General features: G+C 44.1%; 1 protein-coding gene across 8 annotated transcripts in view; it reads right to left on the bottom strand.

Moving 5' to 3' along the window:
• SEC14L1 (SEC14 like lipid binding 1) overlaps positions 1-21,985 on the bottom strand; it is an 89,582-nt gene extending 67,597 nt beyond the window's left edge. For 5 of the 8 annotated variants that reach the window (XM_073606227.1, XM_073606226.1, XM_073606229.1 and 2 more), the window contains exons 1-2: positions 21,834-21,984; positions 8,322-8,407 (exon numbers count right to left, since the gene is read on the bottom strand). The gene's annotated coding sequence lies outside the window, so the exon portion shown is untranslated. Of the gene's footprint in view, positions 1-3,566; positions 3,722-8,321; positions 8,408-21,833 lie in introns of those variants that run through there. The other 3 variants (XM_073606223.1, XM_073606224.1, XM_073606225.1) reach the window with 3 other exon arrangements.
• Positions 21,986-24,123: the final 2,138 nt, after the last annotated feature.

Here is a 24,123-nt window from a genome sequence, read left to right as displayed (position 1 = left end):
CACCGACAGGAAGGGTGGAATGCATTTGTGAGGGTTTAAAATTGTATTTACATTTTTGCAGCCAAACTGGGAGAACATTTTCTTTGTCATACATTTCCATTCACATAGCATAACTTAAGCAAATAAAAAGGTAAGCAGCTGTTCACCAGGAAATCGATCGACTTCTGTACAAACACCCTGTCAGCTTTTTCCCAATCGATCAGTGTTGCCAGCTATAGTCAGCAACCCTGACGAGTGTATTTTGATGGTGAGGAAGTCTCCCTGCTTTTAGTATACAAAAGGCTCAGCAAGGAGGATTCCTCCATCCACACTGTGTGTGTGTGTGTGGATGGCGGAATTGGGTAATTTTTTCTCCATTCAACCTTCTGGTTGAACGGAAAAATAAAGGACTGATTTATTGGCTTCCCAAGACTTTTTCCAGGATGGCATCCCAGGAGTAAGAAAAGGTTGTCATTGGTCAGCACAGTCATGTGGCCACGCTAACCAATGATTGATGGCCATTGTAAGCAGCCTCCAGGGCAGCATGGTGACGTTTTAACTGTGTTGTCCATTATACTGGCTGGTGTGGGGGTCTGGAGATATCATTTACAACAGCTAGTGCAGCAAGGACCGGGGAAGCGAAGAGAGTGTTTGTGTTTAAAGGGTTTGTTAACCCACATGTGCAAATCACTGCCAGCCCCCCTCTTTTAGAACCTGGCATAGCACACTAAGTCAGGGGTGCCTAACCGATGGCACCCTCTGATGTGGCTCGCCACGTCTTGCTGAGATGGCAGGTCAGCAAGCCCAAATCGCAGGTTCCCGACACGCCATCTCCGAGCATCAGCGCGAAGAACAGAGCCGCCGCTAGAGGAAGCAGAGACGATGCTTCCTGTATAGCGTAGGCTCCTTCACAGGCGGAGTGATACCAAATGTACTCCGCCTGTGACAGGAAGCATCGGCCCTGCTCTCTACTGCAGCCGCATGCTTCTGTCACACTGATGCTTGGGGTGGCGGGTCGGGACACGGGAACACGCGATCTAGGACAGCAGCCATCAGTACCAGCCAGCAGGACCAGTATCAGTACCAGCCAGCAGGACCAGTATCAGTACCAGTACCCAGCAGTACCCACCATCAGTACCAGTAACCAGCAGTACCCGCCATCAGTACCAGTAGCCAGCAGTACCCGCCATCAGTACCAGTAGCCAGCAGTACCCGCCATCAGTACCAGTAGCCAGCAGTACCCGCCATCAGTACCAGTAGCCAGCAGTACCCGCCATCAGTACCAGTAGCCAGCAGTACCCGCCATCAGTACCAGTAGCCAGCAGTACCCGCCATCAGTACCAGTAGCCAGCAGTACCCGCCATCAGTACCAGTAGCCAGCAGTACCCGCCATCAGTACCAGTAGCCAGCAGTACCCGCCATCAGTACCAGTAGCCAGCAGTACACGCCATGAGTACCAGTACCAGCCAGCAGTACCAGTTCCCACCATCAGTACCAGTGCCCACCATCAGTACCAGTGCCCACCATCAGTACCAGTGCCCACCATCAGTACCAGTGCCCACCATCAGTACCAGTGCCCACCATCAGTACCAGTGCCCACCATCAGTACCAGTGCCCACCATCAGTACCAGTCAGCAGTTCCCACCAGCACCTGTCAGCAGTACCCACTGGCAGTACCAGCCCTGGAGGACAGCCAGCAGCAGCCACCAGCCATTACTGTCTGGGGGACAGCAGCAGCCAGCTGCCGGAATCCTGAGGAAGAAGTAATGATTGAGGTCAGTTAAGGCGCAGGTAAACCGAAGTGCATCAGTGTGCAAGCAGCCTTAAGCCTCTTTCACACGATCGGTCCGATCGGGTCCACCTGTCTGTTTTTCAGGTGGACTCAAACTAGCTCTCCATTCATGTCTATAGAGCGGCAGATGTAAATGGACTTGTGTCCATTTACACCCGCCTATCTCCAATCTGATATGCTTAAAGAAAAAAAAAAAAAAACAGAAGCGGGCAGTGTCCGTGTCTACATATACAGAGTAGACACAGACTTGCCATCCGCCCTTTATGCTCATTGTGGCCCGCGACGGGTTACCAAGTTGCTAAAGTGGCCTTCGCTCCTCAAAAGGTTGGGCACCCCTGCTTTAGGTCTTTTTAAAAAAACGAATGTTGTAAATACCTATTTAGGGTGATCTTCAGGCTGGTCACATGACTCGTGGCCACTGTATACATCCGATATATGGCTTCTGCAGGAGAGGCCGAGATCTCCCTCTGACGTCAGCTGGGGATATCACATGGCCGCTCAGCCCCTCCTGCAGTAGCCCTAGAGACCAGCCGCGAGTGACGTGACCGGTCTGAAGATCGTGCTAAAACTGTATTTACAACGCTCGTTTTTTACAAAATACTTATACAGTGTGCTATGTCTAACTATATTAGAGGGGCTGGCATTGTCATTTTGTAAACTCTTATTTGTACTAATAGTGGTGGGGTTTGGGGGGGTGAGGGGGTGGATACATAGACATGGAGCTGACAGGCAGGGAGGAGGGGGTGAGGGGGAGAGAGGGATAAGAGGAGAGCTGAGAACAGGGCAGCGGATGACGGAGGGACGTACACTGACCACTCTTCATGGTCAGCGCAGAGAGGGGAATGCAGGAAGTGGTAGGTTCAGGGAGGTTTAGCACAGCACAAGCACTGTGCTGTTTAATCTGTTTTAAGGGACCAGGATCTGTAATTTTTTTTTTGGGGGGGTTAACAAACACTTTAAGTTCGCCTTTTCATTTTTTTTGTGACAAGGTGAACTCATCTTTTAAAGCACTCAGCTTTGGGTGGTACAATATCTGCTAATACACTTTCCCTTACTTTTTCCCATACTTTGAAATTGTTCACAATAGCTTGCTGCCCTATGTATAAATCTTTTTGGTATGCTGTGTGAATGTGAACACATAACACATGGTTGTTTTTCAGATTTCACAGCAAAAAGTGGAAATAGTACTTTTTACATCTTTATTATTGGGGGTTGTTATCACAAATTTAGCATTAGGTAATAAAGTCTCCAAGGGTTAACCTAAATTAAGGCTATAGGTATAGTAAATGTCTCCTAACCATGCGCTGTAGGAGATATTTACTGTGTCTCCCTGAAAATAAGACTGGTTGTTTTATTAATTTTGGCTACAAAAAAAAAAAAAAAAAAAAAACACACTAGGGCTTATTTTCAGAGGATGTCTTATTTATTTATGGTATGTAAAATAATCTACATTTTTTCAAAACACAGTCCTGTCATCATCTTCTGGACAAAAAAATAAAAATATCCTGAATCTTTAAAGCATGATAGACAGCACAGTGCTTGTGCCGTGTCATTTACCCCTCTCTATGTTCTAAAAAACCTGGAATTAAAAAAAAAAAAAAAAAAAAAAAAACATTTTTGTTTTAAGTTTCTGTGTCCCTGTTTTTTCTCCCCCTCTCAGCTCAGGAGTCAGCATTATGAAATGCTGTAATCCCGAAACCTTGGTTAAAAGTCTGTAAAATGATTTAATCCGTTCTGTAAAAAAGATTATAATGTGCAGTGGTGTCTCCTTGTGTAACTTTATTGTGGAAAATACCTTATTAACAAAGCAGCTGGGCACTTAAGCTGCTCACTTGACCCGTGGCAGCTCTTCCACGCTCCGAATATTGCAGAGGGATAGGCCGAGATCCCCTCTGACGTCAGCCCCACTCCAAGCACGAGCAAGATCTCCAGCGGGTCACGCGAGCGCCCAGCGGTGCTGTAAATAAGGTATTTTCCACAATAAAGTTACACACTGCACATTGTATAATCTTTTTACAAAACAGATTACATGTTTTTACAAGGACTTTAACTATTTTCGGGGTAGGGCTTATATTGCAGCCAACCCCAAAAATCACGCTAGGTCTTATTTTTCAGGGTAGGGCCCATTTTCCAGGAAACAAGGTAGTAGCAGCCGGTGATTTCACTGGCGCACTGCGCTCTTAATGGATGGCATGCCATCCAGTGATGTTATCGTGGCTCGGCCAGCCAAAAAAAGACAAAGCCCATGAACCTGGAAGGAAAACCAGATGAAGATAGAAGCACCGGGGAGCTGTGACAGTGCACCACTGGAGGGTTTATTTGTAAGGTAAGTATTTCATTAAGTGCTAGTATGCGATGCATACTTGTACATTATGCGATTATCCTGCAGGGGCCCAATTTTTTTTTTTTTTTTTTGGCGGTTTACTACTACTTTAACCAGTTCCCCCGGGTTGACATCATATGACATTGGGGACTTAGGGACTATCTTTTTTTTTCAGCAGGCGATTCCCTGCAATGTAAAATCCATCATAGTGGCTGTTTAGCCTGTAAAAGCAATCAATTTGCTAGAGGAGGGGACGTCCCCCGCCCCCCCATCCTCTGGTCTCGCCCGTGCGGTGGTTTACCAGCTGGCCAGGGACCCTCAGAGGCCTGGAAGGGAAGTCATGACGTCACTTCCGGCAGATGTAAACACTGACTTTTTTTTTTTTTTTTTTTTTTTTTGCTGGGAAGCCCCAGATTGATTTTTTTTTTTATCTCAGGCTTTCCAGCATAGGGGAGAGATCTGGGGACTTTTAGACCCAAGATCTCTCTGTAAAGAGGACCTGCCATGCCCTATTCCAAGGAAGATTTACATTTCTTGTAAAAGAATAAAAGCAATAAAAAAAAAAAAAAAAAAAGGGAAAGTGTAAAAAATAAATAAATTTTTTTACAGCACCCCTGTACCCTTGTGCTCGCACACAGAAGTAAATACGTACGTAGGTCACGCTAGCATATGTAAACGGCATTCAAACCACACAGGTGAGGTACCGCAGCGATCGTTAAGAGTGAGAGCAATAATTCTAGCACTAGACCTCCTCTAACGCTAAACTGGTAACCTGCAAAAAAAATTTAAAGCGTGGCCTATGGAGATTTTTAAGTACTGAAGTTCGGCTCCATTGCACAAGTGTGCGCAATTTTAAAGCAAGACATGTTAGGGATCTATTTACTCAGCGTAAAACATCATCTTGCACTACTGCTGACTGGCTCCATAAAGTGGAGAATATTAATAGAATGGAGGATCTGGTTCTCACCGCGCAACATCAACAAGAAAAATACTTTAAAACGTGTGGGCTTTGGAATCAGTTTGTCCTCTCTAGAGAGGGTGCAGCCCTCTTTGGAACATAATGTCATGAATGAGTTTCATAACCTGTTCTCCTTGGTTGTCCAGAGCGAATGTAACCCTGACCCACTCCCCCACCCCCTTTTCCTTTCCCTTCATGTTTCCCCTCTCCATCTAATTGTTCTTTGTTTTATTGAATAAGACAAAATAGGTAAGAGACAAATTCGGATCCTACCTCACTATTCATTTTTTACCTTTTTTTTTATATATTACTAACAATGAATATATTTGCATTAAATCATCTTGCCATTATTAATAGAGGTGCTGTTCAGAATATCTACATTACACTATTTTATTCGTTCTATGATCTTTATGTCAATGCATTGTCTGATGTTATACCTGGTTTCACATAATGTCTGTAGTGACCTGTTTTCGCCTGTTGAGGGCTTCAATAAATATTTTATTTGAAAAAAAAAAAAAAAAAAATCATCTTGCACAATTATACAAAAAAAAAAAAAAAAACGCGTTTGAAAAATTGCTGCGCAAATACCGTGCGACATAAAAAATTTCAACGACCGCCATTTTATTCCCTAGGGTCTATGGGGTTTCGAGTAAATTTCTAGCAAAAAAAAAAAAATTTACAATTTTTACATGCAGGAGAGAAGTGGCAGAATTGGCTTGGGTGGCAAGTAGTTAATGGGAGCTTTTTTTTTTTTTTTTTTTTTTTAATAACCTGCAGTACCTTCACCGAGTTACATTTTATGTGTTTTCATTAGTTTTAGGCATGGAACCGCCTTTGTATACTATGACATGTATGCGCCTAGGGAAGATGAGCAAGTGCCTGGCTGTCAGTTGTGTACACCTCTTCCCTAGACATTTTTTACTTGGACAACCTAAGGATCTTGCCAAATAATAAAACACAGCTGTCATTCATTCATTCCTGAGGCATCTCCCGGCTGATGCATAATGGTCAGCTATGAATCTGCAGGGCAATGTTTGTTTATGTACATACAGCTACACTTACAGGAATGAATACATTGTTACTTGTGAACAAACATTGCCCTGCATTTATAGCTGGCCATGCATCAGCCACCAGATGCCTCAGGAATGAGCTGAGCGAATGACAGTTGTGCTTTACTATTTAGCATGATTCTCAGATTGTCCAAGTAGAATATGTGAGTGTCCAGGGAGAGGGGAGTACACAACTGACAGCCAGGCAAGTTCATGTCATATTCTGAAATGTCTAAAAGCACCACAATACTATTAAAAGAATATATCTAATGCAATACTAAAGGATATAAAAAAACAAAAGAAAACACATCATTAAGCACTTCTCATTACTAAACTGATGGTGCAATTTAGAAACACAATGCAATATTAGAAAAACAAACCTTCCCTTCTATAAAAAGCAGAGCTACATTGTATGATATTTATATAAGTGTAACTGTCAAAAATCCATCAATGTTTGAAGTTCTATTCCCTCCCAGCATGGTGGCGAGGGAAAACCACAAACCAGGAAACCATGAAAGCTATACTGACGATACAATGTACCGGAGGGATTGGTCACAGAACAAACAAAAAGTCAACCCTGTACTACATTATAGACAGTCTCCTACTGTAAGTAAGAACTGGTTACTGTGCTCTGTTTTACTGCCATTTTACATTTTAGGTAGCAGTGGATCACATGCATGAAAGCGGCCACTTGCAGGCTGCTAGAGTCTCACACAAGTTCTTTTGTCTGGAGCTAAACCTTTAAAGAAGAACTAAAGTCAACATTTTTTTTTATTTAATTTTGGATATAGTAAGAGAGGGTTACAACCCCTGTGTTTCTTTATTTGCTGTGTCCCATTGGGGAGATTTACTTTCATTTCCTGTCCCAAAACAGTTAGACGGAATTCCTCCAAAGTGAGGGATTTCCAGGCAGTCACCAGAACTAATGTCTCCATTGGAAGATTTCATCTCTATTCCTGTTCTGTTGACAATCCAACATTTTCTTCCATTTTCACACTTAGGCAGCACAGTGACTAAGTGGCTAGCACTGCTACGTACCAGTCGGTTCTAAACCCAACCACAACACTACCAGTCTGGAGTTTGCATGTTCTCCCTGTGCTTGTACGGGTTTCCTCCGGGTACTCTGGTTTCCTCCCACACTCCATAGACATGCTGGTGGGTTAATTGGCTCCTGTCTAAATTGGGGCGATTTGGCATGCGATTTGACAGTCAAATCGCATGCCAAATCGACAGCTATTGCTGACAATGGCACTGTCTGTATCAGTGCGGAACCGACTTTGCAGCGCCGCACCGATTCCCAAAAGTAGTTTCTGTCTCTCTGTGCAGGAACCCGCACAGATGTCTCTGAAATCGCCCACGAAGTCGGACTGACACGCACTTATGAAATTGTGCAAGTTCAGCTAAACTCGCATGATTTCAATCCTGCGGCAGTGTGAACCTAGGCTAAATAATCCTCTTGAAGGCAGAGACTGAATGTGCAATATATATATGTAAAGAGCTGTGTAAATTGGCAGCACTATACAAGTACCTGTAATAAATAACAATAAATATCAGTAAACACGACAAATACAGTGGATGAATCTCTCTAACTGGGACAGAGACAGCAATAAAAACCTGACAGATGTTCTAATACCTCTCCATAACAACAACAACAAAGTTAAGTTTTGCTATTAGTCATACTTTAACACTGAATTCATCTTCCAATCACAGTTTGTGTCTCCTTAAACCTCGACTGTTCCTTTGGAAAACAAGTTACACATCCCAAAATTGTCAAAAAGGAATTTTATAATTATTCAAATCTACAGCATCCTTTATCAACCAGAGTTCCATGGAACCCTAGGGGTTCCTCGAGCAATTTCTGTCTCTCAGATAAGTTCCCACTGACACCAGTGACCTTTTTAGCCATCAGTAAGGGGAATGCTTTCTACTGACTATCAATGAAGTGAACATTCTTTCCAGTGACCACCACGCTAATGTAATGTGAGCCACAGATATAGTAATTATTAGCAGGGGTCCCCAGAGACCGAAAAGTTATTTAAAGGGCTCCTCCGGGTTAGAAAGGCTGTTGTAGGAGTGTCTCAATTGTACATGCTGGAGTATTTGACAACCTGGTCTATAGACCAACCACCACCTTTTGTATATAGTATACACTATACATTTTAGCAACCCAATGAAGTCAGGTCTCAAAAGATTTATTATTGTACACACAATATACTTTACCTAAATAGGAAAAAATAAAGTTGAGTCCCGGGCTATATAGAGGCAGTTGGCAGTGCTCTTGAAATACAAGGTTCAATGTAACACATCTACAGAGAAAGCAGATTAGGGAAAGTAAAGTAAAGTCACAACGTCAAGAACAACAAGGTTCAACCTTATAAACGTTTGTTTGGAATAGAGTGCACTCAAGCTACACATTCATATACAAGCAATCAGGTAGGGGCATGTCTAGATCTTCTATACTGCAGTCTAACTGTACTGTACTTACATATTTTACAAACATTCGTCCCACCCAGATTATACACACAGCTGCTCTTTCCCACCCCCATTACACACACAGACCTGCTGGAAATAATATTCTGCTGAAGAGGAATGCCTGAGATGCAGCCAAAATTCCACATACTGTACTTAGTGAGCAGTAACAAAGTACCAAGCCAAACCAGGGTTACTAGGTGATGCCTACACATGTTAATGTTCCTACAGAAAGCCAGAAAGGGCATACTTTCACTAGAAGAAGGCAGGTCACAGGAAGGAAAACCTCAGACATTTCATAATGCTAAAAAAAAAAAAAAAAAAAAAAAAGGGAAGGTTATTCATACACCTATGCCGAGGTGTTATGCAGGCTATGGTTAAGTAGCTGTCAAGGTGATCCAATGGCGTCAATCATTTGTCACTGATCTGGAACAATATCACAAGTCAGGAGTCATCACTTCATTGCCTGTATGCTTGCTCTGGTTTACTTAAAGTCCAAGTAATACCACTAGACCTTTTTTTTTTTTTTTTTTTGTTTTTTTTTGGGAGGGGGTCTTCTGAAGTCAGCAATCTATCTTAACTTGCCTTTTCCTTTCAATCAGTTCACTTCACTGAGCTCTGCAGAGTCTAACTTCAGCTCTCCACCCCCTTTTTTCTGAACCTTCAGACAGGCTAATAAATTCAGCACTTGAACGGATGTAGAGAAGAGAAGACTGCAGATACAACTTATGTAGGAGGATTCGTTTTATTTCTGTGCATTACCTGAGGATAGTCCCTTCACTGGGTATATGTAAGGATTTACAACCACTTTAAGAAATGTTCAGCATTCTTATATTTAGCATATACACAAAGGTGTTGCAAAGGTCAATTTGAGCATTTATTGTACTAAAAAACTTTCAAATACGATCTAGTTATTGGATGCAGACTTTTGGGACATCCTGTAGATGTTTACTATATAAGCCATCTTCCAAAGACCAGCAGATTCATACTGCACACCCCACTATTCCATGAGTGACCAGTTGGCCCCGATACAAGGTTCCATTGTTACAATTCCCTTTATTTCTGTACAGTAGGAAGGAAACAGAATTGCACATTTTAACGGAAACTCTACAGAAAAAGAAAAGTGATTGTGTCATGTACTGACCAAGAACCTAAAGTAACATATAGCGACTTCACAAACATAGAAAAACAACACTGCTGTTCACCAAAATATCTGTGCCATTTAACAGCAAATTTGAGCCAGAGGAAATTATGTAAGCTTCTCCTGTTTGGCTCTGTGTAACTTATGTCACAGAGAGGAGGGGAGAACAAACTAAATAATTTAGAGCATTAGCTCCCTGCGCATTACCTTAGCTTCCAATACAAAAGTGTTAAAGTGACCCAGTTCCTTATACAAAACCTACTCAACAAAGCTCCCCTGTAAAAGATGACACTAAGCACTTACCATTTCCACTGTCCACACTGCCAAACTCTGCAGTAGCGGATTTAGTTTCAGCCTACTCTGACCAGCAATGTAAGGGGTGACCTCTACGCCCGGGGACCAATCTAAGGGGTGACCTCTACGCCCGGGGACCAATCTAAGGGGTGACCTCTACGCCCGGGGACCAATCTAAGGGGTGACCTCTACGCCCGGGGACCAATCTAAGGGGTGACCTCTACGCCCGGGGACCAATCTAAGGGGTGACCTCTACGCCCGGGGACCAATCTAAGGGGTGACCTCTACGCCCGGGGACCAATCTAAGGGGTGACCTCTACGCCCGGGGACCAATCTAAGGGGTGACCTCTACGCCCGGGGACCAATCTAAGGGGTGACCTCTACGCCCGGGGACCAATCTAAGGGGTGACCTCTACGCCCGGGGACCAATCTAAGAGGTGACCTCTACGCCCGGGGACCAATCTAAGGGGTGACCTCTACGCCCGGGGACCAATCTAAGGGGTGACCTCTACGCCCGGGGACCAATCTAAGGGGTGACCTCTACGCCCGGGGACCAATCTAAGGGGTGACCTCTACGCCCGGGGACCAATCTAAGTGGTGACCTCTACGCCCGGGGACCAATCTAAGGGGTCACTCCTACACTGATATTGGCCATTATTTTGTAATATAGTGCGAGTGTGTTAAAAAAAAAAAAAAAAAAAAACTCTTCTTTAGTACTTAAATTAAAACTAGAGCAGGAGTGTCAAACTCAATTTTATCACGGACCGCATCAGGATTATGGTTGCCCTCAAAGGGCCGGTTGCATCCATAAGACGATGTCCAGATCACCCCACCCCCATTACATCAGATGTCAAGAATCCCCCCCCCCCCCCCCTCAGCAGGGGGGAGGAGCCAAAAAGTGCCAGCTGGGGGAACCAAGAGGAGGGGGATTGGGGCTGCTCTGTGCAAAACCATTACACAGAGCAACCAAGTATAACATGTTTGTTGTTTAAAATAAAAAATCCTTTAGCATCACTTTAAACAAAGGAAGGCAACAGTGGTTTGTAAACAGATATTTGCTCAACATTCTTCTTTACATCAATGGCTTTTAGCTTTACTAACCTTACCTTTCCCACCTTCCCTTCTACAGGTGCACACTTACCTTGATCCAATGACCTTGGTTCCACTATTTGTTTACATCCAGTACTTTAAAGTTATTGTAAAGCTTTGCTTAAAAAAATAAAATAAAAATAACAAACATGTTTTACTTACCTCCTCTGTGCAAAGGAAGCACTTTCCCTGGGGGCACCCGTGTGGGCGTGCTCCTGAGTCCTGCTGCTGCGTCCATTGACACAGACAGCAGGATTTGGCCCCGCCCCCAGCTCCTGTGTCAGTGGATTTGATTGACAGCAGCAGAGAAGAAGGTTTTTCACCCTAATGCATAGAATGCATTAAGGTGACAAAGAATGAGGGTTTACAACTCCTTTAAGTTTTCACTTTCCTAGCCCTGTCTCAGCATTACAGCCAAGCAGACTTCTTTGGAACCTTCTCGATCATCTACCACATCAGGACACCACCCTAAAAGTCTATGGGGCTGTAATGTGCAGGTGCGAACTGTGGCCATGTGATTGAGATAAGTATGCATCTGTGGAAAGGGAGGGTGGCTTAGGTCAGGTTAGGGGGCAAAAAAGAATAATGTCAGATGGGCGACTCTGCCACTGGCTAATTTTGTCAAAATCACTAGTGACAAGTTTGCAAAGAAGCTGCCCATTTGTCCCTAGGAAATTGTAGCCTCTGTAGCTGAGGCACGGAAGATGTCACTCCTACCACTAAAGTTTGAGATTTAGCCGGATTCCCGCCAGCGGCAGAGCGACCTCCCACTACATCTGGCTACAGAAGGAGCGATTTTATAGGGATATACAAGTAGCTTTCTGCTGATCCTGTTGCTGACTATTTGTCTCTAGCAGCAGAATTGCCCATCTGACATCTGTTGTTCACCTTTTCAAAATGTTGATACAAACTTACTGAAACAGCTTTCAGTAACAACATAAGTAACCACAAACTTGCCGCTTAGGCCTCATTCACACGGGCACCATCAGTTTAGCCATATCCGTTGCTTCATCAGTTTTCATCCGTCTACATCTCTTAACATTAACATAATTAACCCATTTACATCTGTTTTTGCATCTGCTTCGATCCGTTTACAGCAGTTTCTGTGGCTTTGATGACATTACCCAGAAAGCAATGCTCCTCCCATGCTGCATTGCAGTTTTCAGTGAGTGACTTGTCCTTGCTGTGTCCTTCCTTTGTCCTTGTCCGTGCTATCCGCTTTGTTTGATGGATTCCAAAAATGTTTGGGACAGCGTGACATGGTTTGTCATATTTGCCTATATGTGCAGAAAGGAGCACAAGAAAAAGCAGATTGTGACTGGGAGCTGCTCCTGGGAGACATCTCTGGCCATGGTTCTCCTTGGGGGATGTACTTCTAATGTACCTCCTATTGTTCACAGATAAACAAAAAAAAAATGATTTCTTTAAAACGGATCTTAACGGAACAGACGTTGACGGACATTGTCAGTTAATATCCCTTTTTTACAGATCTCGACGTAGCCTTGTATGTAAAAATAAAATAAAAAAATTTTAAAAACTGATAAAATCGGAAGCGGAGATTAACGGATGTTAACGGATGGTCATCTGTTTGACCATAGGAATGCATTGTCTTCCGTTGACGGATGGAAGAAAAACAGATAGACGGTCCATGTGTGTGTGAAAAGGGCCTTACTCAAAACTTCCCATTTTATTACAACAGAAACATTTCTAGACGCTGATCTAATTCTATGCTGTAACTCAAAAAGCAGAAGAGAACCATAAAAACAAAAAAAACCCCCAAAAAACAGCTGCTTTAACAAAAACAAAAAAACTTAAAGTGGAAGTCTACTTTTTAACTTGTCCCTTCAGGCAAGCCTATAATAAGCTTACATGTAAGGTATAGGGAATATCTCCTAAACCTGTACAATTTAGGAGATATTCACACAGGATGCAGCCAGTGACATCACCGATGTATGTGCTCTGAGGGGACGGGGTACCCACGCAGTACCTTCAGAGCTCGGGGCGCCATTCATAGAGCTGGAGCCCACAAACCTGGAAGACCTGGTGAAGATGGAGGGATTCCCTCGTACACCTCGAATAGTCAATAGGTGAAACTGCACTTTTTTTTTTCTCCCCATTTAACCTGCTGATTGAACGAAAGAAAATGTATAATGTATAGCCTTGCTTAAAGTGGTTGTAAACCCTTACAACACACTTTTTGCTACAGGCAAACCTATAATAAGGCTTACCTGTAGCTATCCAGGATATCTCCTAAACCTGAAAGCTTTAGGAGATATCCCCTGTATTTGCATGTGCCGATGTCATTGGCATATGCGCACTGAAGCAAGGGCACGTACGTGCCCTTGCTTCAGTTAGGCTGGCTCCCGCGCACACGCACGGGAGTGACGTCATCGTGGCTCCAGCCAATCACAGCGCCAGAGCACGCGATACCCAGAATTAACTCTGGGAGTGATGTCGCCGGCCGGAGCAGTGAACGAGGACCACTGCGGGGTCTTTGATCCAAGGTAAGTAATACTTAACGAGCTAGTATGCTATGCATACTAGCTCATTATGCATCATTTGTCTTGCAGGTTTTGTTGTTTTTTTTTTTTTTTTGCTGGGGTTTACAACCACTTTAAAGTCAGTCTGTTTTAAGTCAGCATCACAATGACACACATTTAACATCGTAAATCCCTCTTTAAAAATCAATGGTGGCAGCTGTATCCACAAATTTGTCACATGAGCAAACATTGCTTGTCAGCTCCTTTGTCGAAGACACGATAGTGCGAACACCAGAGAAGGATTAAGAACTTTTAGTAGTATTCGGGCTCATGCACCTGGGCATACTGTAGAGCCTATAGCCATACATCATAAAATACGCCTGTATTTGCAGCACCTGGAAGCTACATATGCAACATAATTCTGCCCATGGAAATGTATTAAACAATATGCTATATGTGGGTATATGTGTTTTGGGATGTATTTCCCTTAACAGGAGACTTCTCAGTTCAAGGATTTATGTCCATACATGTGCGTGTGTATGAGTGATAACTTACGTGTCTGTGTTATGAGTAAAGTACAGATCATCTTGAATGCATGTTAATAGATATTATTTACCTGAGGATTTGAGGTTGGAAAAGTAGATGTAAACCCTGAATGAATGACGTTTATCAAACAAATGCCATGTTGTTAACATAAAACACTATTTTCACCCTTTCACGCCCATAGTAGAAATGCAAAACTTGCTCTGGAATAGGGGTGAGAGATGAAATGGTTAAAAGTTAAAGCTAAACTCAAAGACAGCTAAAATACACATACGGTAAAGGGGAGCTGTTGTAGGTGCCAGAAGTAATTGGGGCCGATAGGGTAAACTAAGTGTTAATAATGGGGTTCAATAGGAATTATATAATTATATCTTTTTTGGGGGGCTGATTTAACTAACATCATATGCAAGCTCATCCCTTTGATCTGCACAAGAATAAAACATAATAGATACAAATGTAACAATGTTATATTGTATCCTGATTGTTCCACTGGATAGGGTTTATAAATAATGTTACTTTGAATCTCTATCACTCCTCTAAATAGCGTTTATTCACTTGACCTCTGGAAGATTTACCCCTCTAAGGGCTGGTTCCCACTGTTGCGATGTCCGAGATCGGTTGTAATTCGCACCGCACTGCAAATCACATGCAATGTCTGAGCGATGCGATTTCAGCCATACAGATAGTATGGCTGCATTCGCATCGCGTTCGGACCAAACTCGCACAGGACCCTTTTTATTGGTCCGCAGCAGAATCGGATCGCATGGCATTCACACCCATGCGATTCGATTTCTGTCCAAATTTGCAGATTGCACTGCGATATGCAAACTGATTTGGGGGTTTCATTAACTTTTAATTGACACTCCCAGCAGTTCGCATAGGGCAGTGTGAACTGTCGCCAGGAGACATGCGATGCGGGAAGCCGCAGTGGATTCGCAGGGTTCCCGCATCTCTGCAGTGTGAACCGAGCCTTAATGACCAGGCCATTTTCTGCTATATGGCACTGCGTTATTTTAACTGACAATGGCTGGGTCACGCAACAGTGTACCCAAATACAATTTATATCAGTTTTTGCCACAAATAGAGCTCTTTTGGTAGATTTGATCACCACCACATTTTTTATGCTGTAAACAAAAAAAGACCGACAATTTTGAAAAAAAAAAACAAAAAAAAAAACCAATATTATTTACTTTCTGCTATATAACATGGCCAATTAAAAAAATAAATAAAATTTCTTCATACATTTAAGCCAATATGTATTCTGCTACATATTTTTGGTAAAAAAAAAAAAAAAAAATAATCCCAAAAAGGGGATATTGATTGGTTTTGTGCAAAAGTTATAGCGTCTACAACCTGCGGGCTATATACTGGAACTTTATTGATTTTTCTTACATTTTTTTAATACTAGTAATTAGCGGCGCACGGTCGCCGCAACCCCCACAATCTACATGCAATACGCCGGACGCATGGGTTTAAATGTTTTTTTTTTCTTTTTGGTAGCACATGATTGGCTCTAATTGGCTTCAAAAAAGGGTGGGCTCGGGGCGCAGAGCACTGTGCCCGGAGCCCACCCAGTTGTGTGACGTAAGCAATTTTATATTCACTAATGTCTTCCTATTTTTCCTCCCGCCCAATGAGGAAGCAGGTCCTAATACCCCACTGGCTGGATTCCAGGACTCCTGATTGGCTGGGAGGAGACTGCTGGGACTCGGGGAGAGAGACGCAGGGATGAAGGCAAATGCAGGGCTGGCAGGTGATGGGAGAGCAAAGCGGTGATCGACGTGGGGAGGGGGGGGTGAGCTGGGGGTCACGCAACAGTGTACCCAAATACAATTCATATCAGTTTTTCCCTGCTGGGGGTAGCGCAGAGCCCCCAAGAAATTTGAGCACCAGCTGCCACTGCTAGTAATGGTGGCGATCAGTGACTTATAGTGGAACTGCAATACAGAGGCAGACATTCTGTACTAATGACACTGGCTGGGAAGGGGTTTAAACAGCTAGGGTGATCAAAGGGTTAAATGTGTGCCTAGACATCCTGTGTACTATCATGTACCCCATCAGGATGGAGCTTTGCCTTGTTTACATAGGGCAGAGCTCTGCCCTGTGTTTCTTCTCGGCAATCAGTGGGTGCCGGTGGACATCCATTGGCCGGCACCCGCTGATCGGCTTCTGCTGTGACACATTTCAGTAGAAGTGGCTCGCCCCCTACCTGGAAGTGCAGAATAACGTAAATATACACACACGATGATTTTTCACAATGCAACCGCCCTGTAGCAGTAAATCTGCTATAGGGCGATCAACAAGCAGTTATAAACCATGTTACTTTGTATCTCTATCACTCCTCTATATAGTATTTATAAACAATGTTACTTTATATCGCAGTCACTCCTCTGGCACAGTGTTTATAAAATGTGTAAGACATTTGTTTTTTGACAGCAGCAGCTATTACATGTGATTTATTTACACAGCAACTCCTGGCTATCATTTTGAAAGTCAGGAATTTCCGACAAATGCATACTCCATAAGCTCTATGTACTTCACTGTTTTCTGAGTGTGTATAATACGCACAGTCTCCACAATTGGTTAAAGAATTATTTTTAGACCAACTTGCCTTTTATTAATTTCTAATGACGGGGCTGTTTGGGTTTCTAAATTTAACCCAGTTACAATTATAAGCCTAAAGAGACCATGCCTGATAATATTCAAATCAATGGAAACCAGAATAACTCATTATTTGAGCTTTTCCTGAAAGTCAGTGGAAGGTGTACAAGTGATAGCCATGTAATGCCAAAGAGGAGAGGTGAACTTTGTTTTCTTTTAAAACTTTCCATGTGTATGTGCTCTTTAGAGGAGTGTTTTCCTTCATTTGGAGTGCACTTTAAGCCCATATGTAGGAAACGCACACCGAACAAGGGTTTTCCCGCACCTCCTTCTGGTGTGAACGAGCCCCAACACCTGGCCAGTGTTGAAAACTGAACCCCAGGCAGATTAGAAAACACCAAATAGTTCAGTTGATTACTCATTCTGGACGGGGGTCTGGCTATGAGAAAACAAGGGGGTGTGCAGTGCTGCCATTTACCTTGAAGAAACACACCTGCACTGCAGCAAACAGCAACACATTAATCACTAAAGTCACGCTCCTAAAAAAGGGCCGGGTGCGGTTTCAGGGCCAGTTCACACCTGCAGCTGAGTTACAACACGATGACAGAGGTGGCACTGCAGACGGCACATCGCATTGTTTACCTTTTTTTGAAATGTCACAAAGTGACAATTCGCAAAGTGCCTTTGGCCAGGACGCGGTGTGATGTGGATTGGTCAGTGCACACTGCACTGTTTTTCAGCTCACGCTATTGTGACACAGTGGTGGGAACAAGGATTTTTGAGTAGGGATGGCGTTGGGCAAGGCTGTACAGCACAGTGCTAATACACCTAGTGTGCCCTTAACCATGCTGGGAGCGTTGGCAGCCCATTCAAAATAAATGAGCTGCCTTAACAGGTTCGTAAACCCAGGACCCTGCATTCACTAGATCTGGTCTCCCACACAACATGGAAATGCTACCATGTGGTAAACATAAATACCTTTTCTCATCAGCAGTAATCTTGTATCTTCTATCAGTGCCTGGTTAAAGCTTGTAGGAGGAGATTTCATACTGTACTGGCTGGCCTATCAGGATGCAGGACCCCTGACCCTCTCTGGACAGTGCCGATTGCCCCTGTGCTGATCACATACAATCTCCCCCCCCCCCAAAAAAAAAAAAAAAAAAAAAAAAAAACAAACACTCTCTAAAATACCAACCAGACTGAGCATGCATAGCCTGACTCCAATAAGTCTGTTTTATCCGGACATGTTGGTGGCAATGCAAGAAGGGGGGGGGGGGTCTGTGCATACAGGATCAAACAGCCTTTTTACACAATGCGAGGGTTTAACCCCTTAGGTTCCACAGTAAGTAACAAAGCATACTTTACTGCAAATACATATTGATTTTACTGTTGTGGGTTTAGTAATACTTTAAAGCTTGTAGGAGGAGTTTTTATTCTTTTCTGACTGTCCTATGAGGCTGCAAGACCCCTGACCCTCTGTCTGGACAGTGCTGATTGGCCCTTTGCTGATCACATGTACCCTCCCAAGAAAAAAAAATAACTCCGTAGCAATACACACCAAATGAAAAAACATGTGCAGAGTGCCTCCTAGGGCTCTGTACTGTGAGGAGATGGATTGGGGACAGAAGAAGGGGCGGATCAGAGAAGACAGGATCAAACAGCCTTTTTACACAATGCAGAGGATTAGGTTCCACAGCGAGTATAGCAAGCATGCTTTACTGCATATTAGAACTGCGTGATTGATCGTTAAGAATCTAAATTACGATCTTTTTCTCTTCTCGATCTTTAAAGAGGGAGTCCACCTAAAAAAAAATATATATATATATATTAAAAGCCAGCAGCTACAAATACTGCAGCTGCTGACTTTTAATAAATGGACACTTACTTGTCCCAGGGTCCAGCGATATCGGCAGCCGACGCCGATCCCTTGCTCGACTCCCGGCAGCTTTCGCCGCCATCCTAGGTGAGGGAATCAGGAAGTGAAGCGTTGTGGTTTCACTTCCTGGATCCCTACTGCGCATGCGCAAGTCGCGCTGCGCGTCATAACTGATCCCCACTATCCCCTGGGACCTGTGTGTTTCCCAGGAGACAGCACGGAGGGACGGGAAGAGGCGTAGACTCCCGTGGGAGTCTATGCCAGGAAGTGGGTGAAAATACTTGTCTTAGACAGGTATCTGCACCCCCCCCCCCCGAAAGGTGCCAAATGTGACACCGGGGGGGGGGATTGTTCCGAAAAGCGGAAGTTCCATTTTTGTGTGGAACTCTGCTTTAAAATAGCATGTCACCATTCTTTTAAACAAGTGCAGAGAGTTCTTACAGCTGGAAAAAAAAAATCCAGGCAGCCTGCCAAGTTTTATTACAACAAATAAGTAGGAACAAAGTATCTTTTCGTTCTTTTATCAAAGGAAAGAACTTCGCATGTAAAGGAAGAAAGTTTAACCATTTAAAAACCAAACTTTTTCTGATGTTTGTGGCTTACAATTAAAAATCATTATTTTCTGCTAGAAAATTACTTGGAACACCCAAACATGATATATTTTTTTTTAAGCAGAGACCCTAGAGAATAAAATGGCGGTTGTTGCAATATTTTATGTCACACTGTATTTGCGAAGCGGTTTTTCAAACACAATTAAAAAAAGAAAAACACTTTAACCGCTTCCCGACCGCCTCACGCAGATATACTGCGGCAGAAGGGCACATACAGGCAGATTAACGTACCTGTACTTGCCCTTTAAGGGGCGGCTTGCGGGCGCACACCCGCCGGGAGCTCTGTGAGCATGATCGCAGATCCTGCGGACTCGATGTCCATGGGGATACCCGCGATCGTCTCCCGGTGAGGAAGAATAGGGAGATGCTAATGTAAACAAGCATTTCCCCGTTCTGCCTAATGACAGGACACCGATCACAGCTCCCTGTAATCGGGAGCGGTGATCAGTGTCGTGTCACACATAGCCCCTCCCCCCACAGTTAGAATCACTCCCTAGGACACGCTTAACCCCTACAGCGCCCCCTAGTGGTTAACCCCTTCACTGCCAGTCACATTTACACAGTAATCAATGCATTTTTAATTGCACTGATCGCTGTATAAATGTGAATTGTCCCAAAATAGCGTCAAAAGTGTCCGATCTGTCCGCCATAATGTCGCAGTCACGATTAAAAAAATAAATAAATCGCAGATCACCACCATTACTAGTAAAAAAAAAAATTATTAATAAAAATGCCATAAAACTATCCCCTATTTTGCGCAAACCAATCAATAAACGCTTATTGCGATTTTTTTTTTTACCAAAAATATGTAGAAGAATACGTATCGGCCCACACTGAGGAAAAAAAAAAAGTTTAATATATTTTTTGGGGATATTTATTATAGCAAAAAGTAAAAAATATAGCTTTTTATTTCAAAATGGTTGCTCTTTTTTGTTCATAGCGCAAAAGATAAAGACCGCAGAGGTGATCAAATACCACCAAAAGAAAGCTCTATTTGTGGGGAAAAAAAGGGCGTCAATTTTGTTTGTGAGCCACGAAGCACTACCGCGCAAATTGTCAGTTAAACTATGCAGTGCCGAATCGCAAAAAGTGCTCTGGTCTTTGGCCAGCCAAACGGTCCGGGGCTTAAGTGGTTAATGAATTAAAAAAAAAAAACTAAACTGTAAAGTTAGCCGAATTTTTTTGTATACGAGCCCTTTCACACTGGGGCGGGGGCGGCGGTAAAACGCTGCTATTATTAGCGGTGTTTTACCGTCGGTATGCGGCCGCTAGCGGGTGGTTTTATCCCCCGCTAGCGGCCGAGAAAGGGTTAAATACCACCGCAAAGCGCCTCTACTGAGGCGCTTTGCCGGCGGTATAGCCGTGCTGTCCCATTGATTTCAATGGGCAGGAGCGGTGAAGGAGCGGTATACACACCACTCCTTCACCGCTCTGAAGATGCTGCTAGCAGGACTTTTTTTTCCCGTCCTGCCAGCGCATCGCTCCAGTGTGAAGGCCCCTCGGGGCTTTCACACTGGAATGAACGTAGCGGCACTTTCGGGTCGGTTTGCAGGCACTATTATTAGAGCAATAGCGCCTGCAAACCGCTCCAGTGTGAAAGGGCTCTTATGTGAAAGAAGATGTTACACCATGAGAATATTGTGATCTTTATTCTAAGCAAAAATCGCGATTCTCATTTTAGCCAGAATCATGCCGCTCTACTGCATATACAGACTGATTTTACTGTTGTGGGTTTAGTAACACTTTAAAGCTTGTAGGAGGAGTTTTTATTCTCCTCTGACTGTCCTATGAGACTGCAGGACCCCTGACCTTCTGTCTGGACAGTGCTGATTGGCCCTGTGCTGATCACATGCACCCTCCCAAGAAAAAAAAAAAAACTCTAGCAATACACACCAAATTAAACATGTGCAGAGTGCCTCCTAGGGCTCTGTACTGTCAGGAGATGAATTGGGGACAATGAAAGAAGGGGAGGATCAGAGAAGACAGGATCAGACAGCCTTTTTACACAATGCAGAGGATTAACCCCTTAGGTTCCACAATGAGTATAACAAGCATGCTTTACTGTATATACAGACTGATTTTACTGTTGTGGGTTTAGTAACACTTTAAAGCGGAGTTCCAGTCATGTGTTTATTAAAAGTCAGCAGCTACAAGGGGGGGGGGGGTTGGCATGGAATTGGGGGATTGCCGCCTTCCCGTCCGTCTCCCTCTAGGGGGTGGTGTTAGTTTGCTGCCCCCCCCGAAATATTGAGCACCAGCCGCCGCCGGGTCAAACTGTAGTGCCTAACTGTGGCGAGGAAAATCCGGGTCACCAAACCCAGCAGAGCTGTGTAAATGATTATTATACAGGATTTATATAGCACCAACAGTTTACACAGTGCTTTACAATATAAAAAGGAGACAGTACAGTTATAATACAATAGGGTTAAGAGGGCTCTGTTCAGAAGAGCTTACAATCTAATCTCCTTATGTGTGTACACAGTGTAAGCACAGCCCTCTGGCACTGTACACAATACACCATATACAGTCACCTCAGTGTCCCTCCATTATATAACTCCCTCACACACAGCTCAGGTCACAGACGGAGCACACGATCACACAGGCCGCCACACTCAGCCTTCCTCTCACCTTGACCTTCTCCTCTAGCTCCCCCGTCCGCTTCCCCGGACTCCAGTCTCCCCCCCAGCCAGTGTAACCGGCCGCCGACGGCTCCGCGCTGCGCATGCGCCAAGCGGCCCGGGGCGTGACGTCAATGACCAGCACACCACGCCTCCAGCTCTGTCAGCTGCTCGCTGAATTCCATGAGCGGATCACGTGATGTCCCGGGCACCGAACCACAGAGGCCAGGGGGGGAGCTAGTGGGATGTTCAGGGCGACGTCAAAGTGACTAAGCCGGGGTGACGTCAGAGGTGTAAACATGAAAACTGGGTGACAGTGGATGCTGTCAGCACGGGTCATGCTATCGCTGAGGTGTTTTTTTTTTTTTTGAAGCTGCATGACCCTGGGCTGTCATCCTTATTCTTGCTTAGGGGTGTGGTCTGTGGATGGATGGAGCTGGAACTCTAGGCTAGGTTGACTCCTTCACATTGCAATGCTGCTGTGATGTGCAGTGTGTGGGAAAAATGAATGAATTGTCACTGTTACGCTTCAAATAAAGTTGAATAGAAAAAAAAAAACACAAGCTTTGCGATGGGCTAAAACATACATGGCACAGGACCCTGCCGGAGCGGACACCACGCCAACCAGCGCGGTAAGACACTGGTTTACCCTGCAGGAAAGTGTGACCCCGGCTGAAATGTTAACCACTTCAGCCCCAGAAGATTTTACCCCCTTCCTGACCAGAGCACTTTTTGCGATTCGGCACTGCGTCGCTTTAACTGACAATTGCGCGGTCGTGTGACGTGGCTCCCAAACAAAATTGATGTTTTTTTTTCCCCACAAATAGAGCTTTCTTTTGGTGGTATTTGATCGTCTCTGCGCTTTTTATTTTTTGCGCTATAAACAAAAATAGAGCAACAATTTTGAAAAAAAGCATTATTTTTTTACATTTTGCTATAATAAATATCCCCCAAAAATATATATAATTTTTTTTTTCCTCAGTTTAGGCCGATATGTATTCTTCTACATATTTTTGGTAAAAAAAAATCGCAATAATCGATTATTGATCGGTTTGCGCAAAAGTTATAGCATTTACAAAATAGGGGATAGTTTTATGGCATTTTTATTAATAATTTTTTTTTTTTTTTAAATGACGGCGATCAGCGATTTTTATTGTGACTGCAACATTATGCCGGACACATCGGACATTTTTTACACATTTTTGGGACCATTGTCATTTATACAGCAATCAGTGCTATAAAAATGCATTGATTCCTGTATAAATGACACTGGCAGTGAGGGTTAACCACTAGGTGGCAGTGTAGGGGTTAAGTGTGTCCTGGGGCGTGTTTCTAACTGTGGGGGGATGGGCTAGCTGTGACACATCACTGATCTCTGCTCCGATGACAGGGAGCAGAGATCAGTGATACTGTCACTAGGCAGAACGGGGAGATGCTTGTTTACATCAGCATCTCCCTGTTCTTCCTCCCGTGAGGCAATCGCGGGTATCCCAACGGCGATCGAGTCCGCGGGACCCGCGATCCGACTCACGGAGATTGCCGCGGGCGCGCGCGCGCCCACTGGCCGCCACTTAAAGGGCAATGTACAGGTACGTGACTCTGCCTATACCTGCCCTTCTGCCGACGTATACCATCGTGAGGCGGTCGGCAAGCGGTTACATTTAGCACGTGCTCGCCCTCGTTCACATTGAACATGGCTTTGAAATCATGCAACTTCATCTGAAATTTCAGTGCGACTTGAGAGACAACGGTGCGGCTCCATGCACAGATGTCTATTGAAGTCACATCCGAAATCGCCAAAAGTAGAACATGAACTACTTTTCCAAATCGGTGCGGCGCCGCAAAGTTGGCATTACACTGATTAGAACTGTGCCATTGCCGGCAACAGGCTGTGACTTGTCATGCGAATCGCTCCAATGTTGATATGCATTTTTTTTCCTAAGCGTTGGGTTGATGTCCATTTTTTCCCCAGCAAAACCCAAAATACTTTGGTTGCAGTGTGCTGTGCTGCGTGGTAGTGCATTGCACTGTGTAAATGCAGAAGGTAATATTTTCACATATTAACCACTTGCTTACTGGGCACTTTTACCCCCTTCCTGCCCAGGCCAATTTCAGCTTTCAACGCTGTCACACTTTGAATGACAATTGCACACAGGGCCGCCATCAGAGGGGTACAGGCCATACACTTGTAAGGGGCCCGAGCGTCTGGATGGGCCCAGCCGACTGGCAGGGATATGAGAAGGCAGGGGCGGGTGCAGAGCTCTGTGAATGCTTCTGTATGTGTGTGAATCGGCAGCTAC

This window comes from Aquarana catesbeiana, linkage group LG12, assembly GCF_042186555.1.
Source record: "Aquarana catesbeiana isolate 2022-GZ linkage group LG12, ASM4218655v1, whole genome shotgun sequence".
In the NCBI taxonomy this organism is placed as follows: Eukaryota; Metazoa; Chordata; class Amphibia; order Anura; family Ranidae; genus Aquarana; species Aquarana catesbeiana.
Note: the sequence above shows the minus strand (reverse complement) of the source record. Positions and strands in the feature narration are given on the sequence as shown.